General features: G+C 36.6%; 1 protein-coding gene across 1 annotated transcript in view; it reads right to left on the reverse strand.

Moving 5' to 3' along the window:
- LOC120636039 (alpha-mannosidase 2) overlaps positions 1-13,344 on the reverse strand; it is a 186,483-nt gene that overhangs the window by 72,225 nt on the left and 100,914 nt on the right. The gene's annotated exons all lie outside the window — the stretch shown is intronic.

The raw sequence follows: 13,344 nt of genomic DNA on the forward strand, positions 1-13,344 counted from the left end.
TAAGATAGTAGCGGGCTAACCTTTTAGGGAGTATACGCAACATCGCACCGGAACAGTAAATCGCTTAGCGGCACGTCTTTGTCAGTAGGGTGGTAACTAGCCACGGCCAAAGCCTCCCACCAGATAAACCTTATTAATCAAGTCAAATGATTTGGCAATGTGAATCAAATAACTATCACGATTTGTGAGATAGTTCTACGCTGTAAAGATGTAAAGATTTTGCTATCTGTACGCTATTAGGATATTATTTCCACTTGTGCGCTAATGCGAGCAGTTTATAGAGCCGTAGGAGAAGATTTTTAAAACGTAGAAAAATGGCGCCTGCCAATGTTACATGCAGATAAAGATCACCTTATCTCCAATAAGAGGATATGCACAGCAATAAAGATGATGAGAACCAAAGTTTAGGGAGGACCAAACAAACGCGGCATGTGTCAAAATTTGTCGTTAACTTCAATTATACAACTTCATCGTTCCATTGTTGATCAATCATTAATCGGATTCCTCGATATCCAAGGTACGAAGATGCAAGACGAAGCTCACTAATTACTCGAAGGTTTCAGTTATAGACAATGCCAGTCTATTAGTTCGGAGTGCATTATGTTTGATCAGGAGAAGCTCTAGTGATTTATGTGTTATTAATGTAGCTACAGTAGATACTTCTGTGAAGTAACCTTGAATCTTACGAGTACATCTATGTATTAGCAAGCTCACTGGTTTCAACGAAATAAGTAAAGTTAAATCCTTTCTAAGAGTTCGAACAAAATGGTCATTTTAATTTTAAAATATTTCCGTGAAGGTGAATTTTGGAATCTAGTGATACAACAATAGTGCGATAGCACTATACTAGTCCGATTAAAATAGACATTTCATACTTACTTACTAAAGCGGTTTCTGCGGTAAAGATCACGAAGAGATATAGGTATCTAGTTAGGTCCATCAATAGACCTTCAACAAAATTAATCTATAAAAGTTTTTTGACAACTGTAACACTATAAGTATGTATATTTGACCGGGCTTCAAATTCTCACATACACATTAAAATAACCACAAACATAATTCTGGAAACACTTACACAAGTTTCGCTTCGTTTTTCGTTTCACTCGTGTTTCCGGAATTCCCGTTTTAAGTGCCTTCTAATCGCAGTGTGTTGTTCTACAACAACTTAAACCGCTGCGGTGAGTTTCAATCTATTTAAGAATACTACTAGTTGGACAAGTACTACATCGGTCTCATGCCAAGTCTTTAATGCCAACACCCAAGCCCATATACCCAAGGGTATATGGGCTTCTATGTACTTCTACGATTTCCGAAATCCTGACGCCTGTCCTGCGAACAGCTTCTGTGTCTACACCATACAAGTGTAATGGCATCACGAGTCGTATTGGGGGAGGGAGGGAGGCAAGTAATAATAATCATCATATCAACCCATGACCGGCCCATACACGGCACGTGCAGAAGGGGTTAAGGCCGTAGTCCACCACGCCGGCCAACTGCGTATTGGTGGACTTCACAAACCTTTGAGAACATTATTGGGAACTCCCAGGTATGCAGGCTTCCTATCGATGGTTTTCATTCAATATCACTTTGGCTTTAGCAAGTGATATTTTAATTGAAAGTCCCAAGTGAAGTCTAGGAAGGAAGTCCCAAGGAAAATTATTGTGTGTATTTGTTGTTAGAAGAAACCGAAGTACTTACTGGAATTAATAATATAATTTCACCTAGTGAATCGAGTATTTTTTAAATTAGTTATTTTTCCACACTCGAGGGGTGCCATTAATAAAATATAGCAATCTCCGAGAAACATCCGCTCCCTGAACTAATAATATTGCTATTTCCTGCCATCTGCAATAGCCTTGCCTTTACACCTTGATATAAAATGTACGAAAGCTTTAATATCTTCATAAAATATTAAATAAAATCATTTTCTGTAAGATATTTAGGTAAGATAATTGCTTCAAAAGGCACATAACTTGGAAAAGTCTCAAGTGAAGTCGAAGTGCTACCCACTGGACTATGATCGGTTTATCTAATAATTGAAGGAAATATATGAAGAAATTGAAATAAGAAAGAGCCAATAATAACATACTTGAACAAATATATTCCTCTGTGTTTTTATTTTCTATTGAGTGCCTAATTAAGAGTTTTTAACGTGTAAAAAATTTCTGAGCACCCTCTTAACAAGTAAATCCTACGTGAACGAAAACAAATTTTAAGGAAAACAATTTCGTTAAAATAATCACCGAAATTGTGTAATAAAAATAATAACATAAGGAGATTATGATTTTTCTCATATTGTTAATTTTAAGCACTTAATATTCGACGGTTTTTTCATTTATTTCATAAACGAAAATTAGCTAGCATATTGCGAAAATTGTATCAGAGTATATATTTTACCGAACTTTGCTCGGTATTTTTGGTAAATCGATCGAAAAAAAAATGTTTTTGGTAGCAAGCAATAAGGGGAAAGAGTAATCAATGAACTCGAACAACAGAAAAAAATATTCACCTGGATTCGAACCGGAATCTTCTAGTTTTGGGACCGCCTGATTTCTGACCTGAGATATTATTACTTTCTGCTAAATTTCATGAAAATCGTTAAAGCCTAGATACACTTGTATCGATACACTTCGGTACAGCGTCCGTTTTTACATAATATTATTTTCCGCTTTGCATTTCTGTGAGTACAATCCAAATTGTAACTTGTCGTACTCTGACTGGCTGACGTGCCTTTACTCAACAAAGTTTTGCAAGCATACGTTAATTGTTAGTTCTACTCAAACGTGGAATACATTCCATTGAATCGTACGACAGACACATTCAATAGACACTGTCGTACTTAACAAAAAAAACGCTGCTTTGATCTTAAACAATAAAGACGTCTATTAAAGGTGCACGATTACTGTTATTTATCATCTTCATCATATAACCCATTACCGGTCCACTTCGGGGCACGGGTCTGCTCCCATAATGAGAATGGTTTAGGCCGTAGCCCACCACGCTGGCCCAGTGCGGAATGGTGGATTTCACACGCCCTCGAGAATTAGAGAATTCTAAGGCATGAAGATTTCTTCACTATGTTTTACCATTAACGTTTTCTACGCGATACCGTTCCGGACCGCTATTTAGCTTAGTGGCACGGCTTGGTCGGTAGGGTGGTAACCGGCCACTGCCGAAGCCTCTAACCAGACCAGTCCATAGAAAAATCAGTAATTGTTCCTTATATAGTTATTATAACAATGTGCCCTAGCCGGGGATTAAACTCGGGACCTCCCACTGAAAACCACTGCGCTCACCTACGTGTACCCATCCAAGCGTCACAACACGACAAGTAAGTCTAATCTGAATTCGCTGCGGCGATATTGTCGCGCGTTACAGTACCGCTGATTTGAATGCACTCAATATCTAACGCCCCTCAGTTCAAGTAATTCCATATGTCCCACGCACTTCACTCGTGGCATGCATGCCGTTGCTTGTCGCACTAAATGGATAAGAGCCAATTTGCTCTCGAGCCGCTGCACCGACTGCTCCCAGTTTATAGTTTCCGTTGTAGGAGAGTCCTTCTAGCACCCGTTACCACCTTAGTACATTTGCTAACTCGCAATCAAAGAGTCGTTTGCGAGAAAAGGTAACCATAGTGTTTGTTTCCTCATTGCAATCATGTATGAATTATTTTATGAATTGCGTTTTGGAATGCTGCAAGCTGAGATACTTATTGTAAGGCAAGCCAGGCTTTTCGCTTCTTTGGCATGGTATGGTGTCAATATAACCAGTGGCGTGCACTTCATACAAGCACAAAAGCACTGCATACCCTAACATTTTTGTATGTCTGATATAGGAGAAGAATCATCTTCCTTATATATTCATACCCGGGTCAAAAACCCTGTGCACGCCACTGAATATAACTGCCATACCTCGAAAAGGTTAGTTACCATCCAGTTTTATATGGCATTTACACCTACCTACGGACGCCAACGACCACCGGTCTTTCGGGTTACGTGCCCGGCACTTCACAACTCACTCAGCTATCTCGGTAGCTCTGGTTCTATTGCAAATCCTCATGTTTCTGATATGATCACGTAGGGATTCTCCCAGCAAATCTACTTTCATCGGCTGAATGACTCTAAGCTTGGATTAAATACTCCTTTACAAACAATCGCATTAAAATAGTTCGTCTGTTTGAGCGCTCCAACGATACAGACCTAGATAGAGAGATTAAGCAGCAATGTATAATCTTTCTGGGTTCTAAAATATCGGCAAAAGCATTTTTCCAACGACGATTAATTAGTTCCCTGTGTCGTGAAATACCCTGCCCAGTTCAGGGCACGTCTTACCCATCACAATGAGAAGGTTTACGGCGTAGTCAACCGCGTTGGCCAGGTGCGGATTGGCAGACTTCACAGGATTGAGAACATAACTCTCAGGCTTGCAGATTTACTCACGATATTTTCATTCAATGTAAAAGCTAGTGTTATTTTAATTGCTCGAGTTAAAACGCACATACTCTGAAAAGTTAAAAGGTGAACGTTCTAGGGAAGGCTTCTATCATCTAGCTAAGGTCTGCGCTTATTATCTTACTAGCGGGCAGACAGACAGACAGACAGACAAAAATTAAAAAATTCAATAAAAATCTGTATTGGACTCAGTATCGATTATAAAGCTTCCCCCGTTCAAAATTTTCAAAATATATTAAATGTACAGAAATCAGTTACAGTTTTATTATAAGTATAGATGAGTGATAGTTCGTAGACGCGACGCGACGTAGTAACAGATTATGGGTTTAATATAATTGTCATATGCATAACATATTAGCCCGCTATCATCTTAGGTTGCATCATCACACACTGAGGGCTAACTTGTATAACATAAAGTAAAATAAAACTTTAGTAAGCTTTAAATATTAAAACAACTCACTTCTTCTTAAATCTGACTGTAAGTTGTACTGTTACCTGCCTATTTATTTATTGTATTGCTTGCGCTTCCTGTTTATTTATTGTATTGCTGCTAAATATGAATTGTATTTTTATCTGTAAAAGAAAATTATTGTGCGTATTTGTTATCAGAAACCAAAGTAATTATTGATTGGATTTAATAAAATAATTTCACCTAGTGAATCAAGTATTTTCTAAAATAGTTATTTTGCCACTCTCGAGGGGTGCAATAAATAAAATATAGCAATTTCCGACGAACATCCGCTCCCTGAACTAATAATATTGCTAATTTCCTGCCATCTGCAATGGTCTGACCTTTACACCTTGACATAAAAGCATTAATATCTTCTTAAAATATTAAATAAAACAATCATTTTCTGTAAGAGTTTTGCCATACGTGGAGAGGCGGCGTGGTAGGAAAGGAAAATATGCAAGAGCAACGTAGTAAAACTACTGTGACGGAGAGGCGCGGCGTCGTGGGCATGACTGTTTAGGAGTCAGAACGCGCGGCGCCATGGCAAGGCAGAAAGCAGCGTCGTGCAAATTGGGGTAGTGGGAATCGCAAGATAAATGCCAAAGTATTTATTATGTTCTTCTAGTATCTTTGGAAATAGTACAGTACCACATTGCAATGGTTATTATACCTACAAGTTTCAAATCTACAAGACTAAGCTACTTGTTAATATATAGTTGACAGTACTCTAATTGTACAATCTTCTGTTACTGACGGCAGGGGTCAGTTAGGCGTATCATCTTTAACCATCGAAGATAGAGAACCATTTATTGAACCGTAAACTAGGTTTAAGAGAAAATAGAAATTGGATAAACGGTATTCATATTTTTAAAATACAAAACTTCCCTTGGCAGAGGATTATCTAGTTACAGAAATAACTTGGAACATCGCTCTTTCAATTTTATTGCAGGAATTTACAGCAATATTAAATGTAGAAAGAAATTCTTCAACCTACGTAATCTGCTTACAATAACAAAAACAACTTCAACGCAAACTTGGTTGCAGTAAGATTTGAAGAGAACTTAACTCAATTAATTAATAATTATTAACTAGTAAAATACGAATAGTCACTTCACATTTAAGAGTAGGCACCTTCCGGTGTTTGTACCTATACTACATTTATTTTAGTCAAATTCTCTTTTTAAATAACCCTATCAAAGACGCTTTTTGTCTGAACCCTCGTAGGTTTTGATGGCTCACAATAACGTGAGCCATCAAAACCTACGAGGGTTCCAAGCGCTATACGTGTCTCGGTCTGTGAAGAAGAACACTGCACAGTTTGTTTTAGTTTGCATTGATATGTGAACATATAAACAGTTCATAGGAGTTTAAAAGGAAGGGAAATGATATTAAACTAATGAGACAAATTAATATTTAAGCACCTGAAAATCCTTACATGAATAGTTCAAATCTCGTTGGTCTAGTGGTTCCCGGATATGGGAAATTAGCGGAGTTCAACCGCCGTGCCTCGCAGAGCAAGTTAATCCAACGCGTCATTCCGGGTTACTGTCATGCCACGAGCATGATATGCGTAATAATAGTTTTAGTCAGCTGAGAGACATAACAATGGGTACTATGTGAGAGTGAGAGTTTTCTTTTTTCATGCTTATGTAAATAATTAGAACTACGGAAGTTCAGGGCATTAAACTGAGTAAAAAACCTATTCAAACTGTCTTCTTTAAACTGTTTCTATGTTTGGATATTTTAAACTACGCTTTGAATTTAAATGCAGTTTCCAAACAATAGATATAGTGATTTAAGACTAAGACTAATATGTAGCAAACATGAACAATATTATAGAAGAGAAAAGCAAAGAAATTCAGAGATACTAATTATCCCCCATCTTAGTATCTACGTTCCAAGGAGTGAAACTGGGGCGGGTCGCTAATTATAAATAAAAGGGAAGCTCTTGATAAGTTAAAAAAATACTCGGATATTTATAAGGATTGAAGCCAGCAAAACAACCTTTTCGGAGTTTTATTCCACTGTTGAATTGTTTCCGAACATATTTACAGATCTAAAAGAATCGAGACTTGTGTTATTAGTTCTCATACGAGAGAGAGAGAAGTTGGATTACGGGATCAAATTAATCATACAGCTCTGGTGTGCTGCAGCGACTTCAGGGTTTAATGTGCTCTCGGTGACACGGTGGTGGAGAGATATATTAATTCCTGCTGCTATTGTGAGATTACAGTAAATCTCAAACCCAACATTCCTTGATCCTACCGATGAATCGGACCTAAGACATATTTTTATTAGACCTACCTAACATATATAGTTACATGCATTTTAAATTCCAAAACTTTTACCCTTCGTTCCTAATAACACATAATTCGACTTCAGTATAGTTAATAAAAAACCTACGCAGATATCTATAACGTGAAGACAGCACAACAACTATTTCGGAGTTTTATTCCATTGTTAAATTGTTTCCCAACATATCAGACATTACAGAACATAAAGAATCGAAACTTATGTTATTATTTCATATACTTCTTTGAATATAAATAATATTATTATTCATATACTTCTTTGAATATAAAGACATAGTCTTAATATTTTTCAAGTCGTAGACAACAATGAGTAGCTTATACCCACCCAATACGCACCCTTAAGGTCTTTAGAAATGTCTTTCAACAGCTTTCTACGGGCGCAGAAAATCATTTCCCGCGATCTATTCAGTCGCGCCCTTCAAAAAGTGGCCACTTGCACTGAAAACTTGAAAAGCGGCGACATCGAGTGCGGCTGACGTGAATGTGACTACACGAGTGGCGAGCCGCCGCTCACTCACTATTGCTGTTTTTATTTGAGCGGGCTTGTTTTACTCCGAACTTTGAGCATGAAGTCATAATACAGATAACGTGGTTTTTGCATTCTCATTGCCTACACACCTCCGACTCATACAAGCTCAATGTTTTTTTTTCCTCGGCGGAGCTAAATGCACATTATATGCACAAGCCAATGCTGTCATTTATAAAATAGTAGAAGAACTAGAGTTACCGATATACTCTGCGAAATAAAATATGGAGGTACACTTACCGCATGAGGTTGCAGTCAAAAGTTTCCTAGTACTTGAGGAATACAAAAATCTCAGACCAAGATGTCCCAATAAGGCGAGATGTCCCAATAAGGCGTAGGCTTCTTCCTAGGAGACAGACGAAGTTGTTGTTGCGACTGACCGACCGATTGTTTTCAGCGGCTTCGTCGTCGGCGATTTCGTTTCGACGGCGTTCACGTTGGGGTTCAATCATTGCAACCCCAACGTCTACCGGATCTCTGAGGCATGTGCGACGCCTATGCCACTTCGGCTTTGCGAATCGTTGAGCGTGTGATAATTATCGTTAAAAACTGCTAACATTGCAAGCATTGTAGTAGCAGGATCTGAGGTAAACTCTACTAGGAAGAAAGCCTATGCCTTATTGGTACAAAGATGGTCTGAGATTTTTTATTACTCTAAGTCCTACTAGGAAACTTTTGACTGCAACCTCAGTAAGTGGAGCTGCATATTCTTTTACGGAGTATAGCAAATTAAGCTTCACTTTCATAATATATCATGGAATACCGCAAAGTAACGTCTGCTTCTTTCCAATAAAAAGTAAATTACTTATTCTTTGTAGCTGCACGACTTTGGGCGGTCATACATTGCGAATGTACCACATGAGAGAACGTTGATCGAGTGCTTTGAGAGCGCTCTGTCATTATTTCAGAGCGCGTCGCGTTAGGCATCCTGTTAAAAAAATGTACGAACTAATCCAAAGTGACTTTATGCTTTGCAATCAGTATTTCTACATACAAAACGAAGATTTTTGGATTGCACTGAAATACTTGCTATTGGTATCCAGTCATGAATATCCTAATAGAAAAACTTTTTATCGGCATTTAGAGACGTTGATTGTGTAATAATCCGTCTTGAATAGAGATTCTTTTATATACGTTTGCAGCGTAGACAGATTTAGTTCGCACGAGGAATTTTATTATAGTATGTAGAACTGCGCACTGTGACCCAGAAACGATCTTTTCAACTGATTATGGAATGTCTAAATAATGGTTGCCTCTAATATTTACGCAGTGACAAAAGATGGATATTATTATGTTCCTATCATTTATTTATTAAAACAAAAATATATATAATATTTATAGGTTCTTCGCACCATGAAAATCCAATCACAATTGGTTTTATCTATTTGAAAAAATCTCGTTTCTTATTATAATAAGCAAGATTTTTATGACTTACTTCGGCAATTTCGGCTGACTAGGTGAGATAGCAGTCAATGGCTAACTTGCAGTAGAATAAAAACATAAAGACGTCTCCATAGTAACATGAAGATAAACTTAGCCAATATAAAAAAAAAATAACGGGTTGCACTCCGGGAGTGCCGACAGTAAAATTCTCCATTCAAAAATTTAAATAGCTGCGTCTCGTAACGGTGTCGCAAGTCCAGAGATTTTATCTCATCTAAAAATATGCGTACCGCGCCAAAGATGTTTTCAATTCAATAATATAGAAATAAAATTAAAAATCATGTTGGTATTTAATGTCCGTTAAAAAGAAATCTCAGAGGTGCTCTTACTTCAGATAGGGTCATGGCTAACTGATAAGACAGTTCAACCAAATGTTATTGTAGACGCTTATCACGCGTATCTGCTCTCTAGGTCAGTGATACAACAATGTTAATGTTAATGGTAAATAATAAAAAATGGAAATTTAAAAACATGCTTCAGCAAAAAGCTTCTTTAGCGTCCCTTGGTGGATGGTATGATTTTTAGACAATAATTGCAATTATTTATTCTATTTTTATATTTATGTTGAACTATATAAATGCATATTAAAATAGTCGACAACCGTTACTTTTGTTATCAATGTGTGACGGGCTAAAAACTAATTGTTAAGAAAAACCTAAAGTCACAAATGCAATAAAAACACGAGCACAAACCTTCCTCCGAAATGATTTAAAGATTTTAGTTTTTTGTATCCACCAAGATAAATAATTAATTGTTCGGATATCCGACGTTGACGGCCGACTGGCGCAGTGGGCAGCGAACCTGCTTTCTGTGTCGTGGCCGTGGGTTCGATGCCCACAACTGGAAAATGTTTGTGTGATGAACATTTATATGTATATTATAAGAAATTAAGCGAACCTGCTTTCTGTGTCGTGGCCGTGGGTTCGATGCCCACAACTGGAAAATGTTTGTGTGATGAACATTTATATGTATATTATAAGTAATTATGTGTATTATAGTCATAGAAATATTCATCAGCTATCTTAGTACCCATAACACAAGCTACGCTTACTTTGGGGCTAGGTGGCAATGTGTGTAAAGTCGTAGTAGATTTATTTATTTATTTCTCCATCTGAACAATTTATTATATTTACTTAACTTTATCGCTTAAACATAATATAAGATCTCTTGAAATTACTGGCATTTTTAGACAAAAAATACTGTCAAGTCTCGCGCAATCTCTCTATAGTCTCTTATATGCTTAATTTAGTTATCCATTTATTAAAGAAATCGTTAATAACACAAGTGTAATCCAAATGAAATCTTTGGCCGTGGTATGATTTTAATATCAATTTCCCCGAGTGATATTCCTACGCTAGTTGATAATCCACAAACGGCTCGTCGAATATTCATCAAACAACTATGAACCAACCAACCATTCAAATCGGGCCATCCGTTTGAGCGCTGCATTGTCCACATCCACAGATTGTCATTGCGGTAAAACTTATAACACCTCTTCTGTGGATACTATTGTTTTTAAAAATCAGAAGTTGTTATCAAGATCCCCAATTATATTTTGAGAAAACTCCTGGTTGTTAAACAATTTTTTACTCTATACCAGACCTACACGTAACTTTATGACCAAGCACATACTCCTGTTATATAAGTCGAATAAGACAGACTGATCACACCTCAAGGTCGAGGCAAGTCGATACCCATTTCTCCATTTTACCGGATACCAAAAGTTTTATTTTCTAGAGATTTAGGGATTTTCTAGGGATTTAAAATCCGAAGAAACCTAGAAAAAAACGTACTTTATAAAGGGCGTGTAGCCAAATACCATTTACAAAAACCTTTTTTGTTAAACTAACTAACGAAATGTTGAGGTAGCATTTTAATTTTACATCTCATAACATATAACTGAAACATAAGCAAAGAAAGTTCAACATATAAGGATGTGTAATTAGCGTCTTAAGGAGCACTCTGTAGCGCAGTGTTGGAAAAATATCAAAGCGCTTTCTATTAAATCAGTTTACAGTGAACAAGTAAACTCTGAAGGAGCACGGAAAAATATGTAATTTCTAAACCACCGCGGGATTGTGGATTGCGGTGTTTGGAGATTTGATCAGCAAAGCAAACTCTGTATTGGCCCGCTTCGTTGCCCCTCACAAATACAAGCTGCAAACATGGCTAGTTATATATTTTTAACGCAAACAATAAGTTATTATTAATGTTTTGTCGGAATAATGTCGGACAAACCTTATTCTATGCAATGGGGGTTATACTATATTGAGGATTGAATGATTCAAGATCCGGATTGCCTTGAAACCTTAAATCCTGAAATACATCAGTGAAGTACTATCAGTACACATACCGGCGTCGGTTCGATCAGGTTTGTCCTATTACGTTACATTTATAAATGGTCTAAAGTTTATGAAGTTTTAAATACAATCATTTTTATGATCTTTAGTTTTACATCTTTTTGTTTGAAATCGACGCAGGAAATTTCTCATATTTCAATTGGTCATTTTGTACAAAGAGTTTATTATTGCTTTGTCATACAGGACGGAGTTCGTCCGGAAGTTAGTTTGAAACCGATTGTACCGAACGGATAAAAAGAAACAGATGGACAGTGTTTGATTCAGCCCTTTTGTAGTCGTTCAAAAAGGTGTACGGTATACAAATATCAAACAGATGAGCATTTATTAAAACGCGGTTTTAGATATGCCATTTTATTGCTTTGCAGCGGTCAAATACTGCAACATCAAGCTGACGAGCAGCCTTTTAAAGCACCTTTCCATGAGGCATTAAGTTGGTAATGGTGTTTTAGTTAGTTTTAAAGCAATTAGTAATTAAACATGCAGAATCCTTATGCAGCCATTATTGTATGAAGTGCATTGTGTCCAGAAACAGTGAAAACGGCCCGCGCACGTCTGAATTCAAACTCGCGGAATGTTGCTCCCAAACTTTCACATTTCCCCCATTTAATGCTAAACGTTTAGAACAACAGAGGTAAAATAATTACTGTCAACTGCTACGAGTAAACCACTCCGGTTGTTGATGCTTCAATATAAGTCTATATGTTCTTAATTCTGTGAGTTTACTTATGTGTGGAAGCTGAATAAAGTTCGATTTTAAATATTATCAGTATTTAAAATCGAACTAGGTATGAGTTGAATTTCATTTATTCAGAATATTGGTAAGGGTACAGAATTGACACAATAAACATGGTGCCACGATAACTGTTGCAGTAGTATAAACTGTGTCGCAACAATTAACGCCCACCTCCAACAATAAATGTATAGCACCAATAAGACAAAAGTAGAACACAGTAAATGCCAATAAAAAAAAAAGAGAATAAGAGTCAATTAAAATAATAAAAAAAAAAAAAAAGTATCATCAGTATTAAAAATCGAACTAGGTATGAGTTGAATTATGAGCATCCTAATATTCAATTCATAGGCTTATTGTATACCTACTAGATCTATACTACGCGTATCTTTTGGCCCTTACAAAAACAGCAGAAATCGTTTTGAAAATTCTTATGTCCATTTTGAATTTCATTACGAACAGTGTTAAGCCAAAAAAAACTAACAAACAAACAAGCAACAAGCTTTTAATAATAATAATAATTTATTTATTTTAACTTTAACTTAAAGTGAACTGAGACTAATTTACTCTTATTTCTTTAATTTCTAAAACAATTTATTTTTATATAAAGTAAAATGAATATAATTTTTACACAACCAAATGCGTACTTCACATCTTATATTGTTGTGTATATAATAAATGTATGTAATGGTGCAGTTTAAAATCTACTGTCTGTGATTTAGGTAAAAACCTGTATTACAGACGACAGTGTTCTCCTCAAATTGTTGACTCATTCTCATTTATTACATTAGTAATAATTTATAACGATGCTTCAGTTCAATTTCTTTTTAATTGAATCCTGTGTCTGTCTTGTATGATTCCGTACACTCGCGTACACTGTTCCACAGGTCGAACGTAATCGTGGCACCCGTAGAGAATTCCCAAAGACAATACGTTCAATAACAAGACATTATTGTACGAAACTGTATTCAGCCTGGGGGATTCCCGAGCGATTGCACATATGAAAGACAAATAAAGTTGATCCAACATTGAAACCGCTGCACGAATGCTGAATGGTAGATTTTGGGG

The sequence above is a fragment of the Pararge aegeria genome, chromosome Z, assembly GCF_905163445.1.
Source record: "Pararge aegeria chromosome Z, ilParAegt1.1, whole genome shotgun sequence".
NCBI classification, from domain to species: Eukaryota; Metazoa; Arthropoda; class Insecta; order Lepidoptera; family Nymphalidae; genus Pararge; species Pararge aegeria.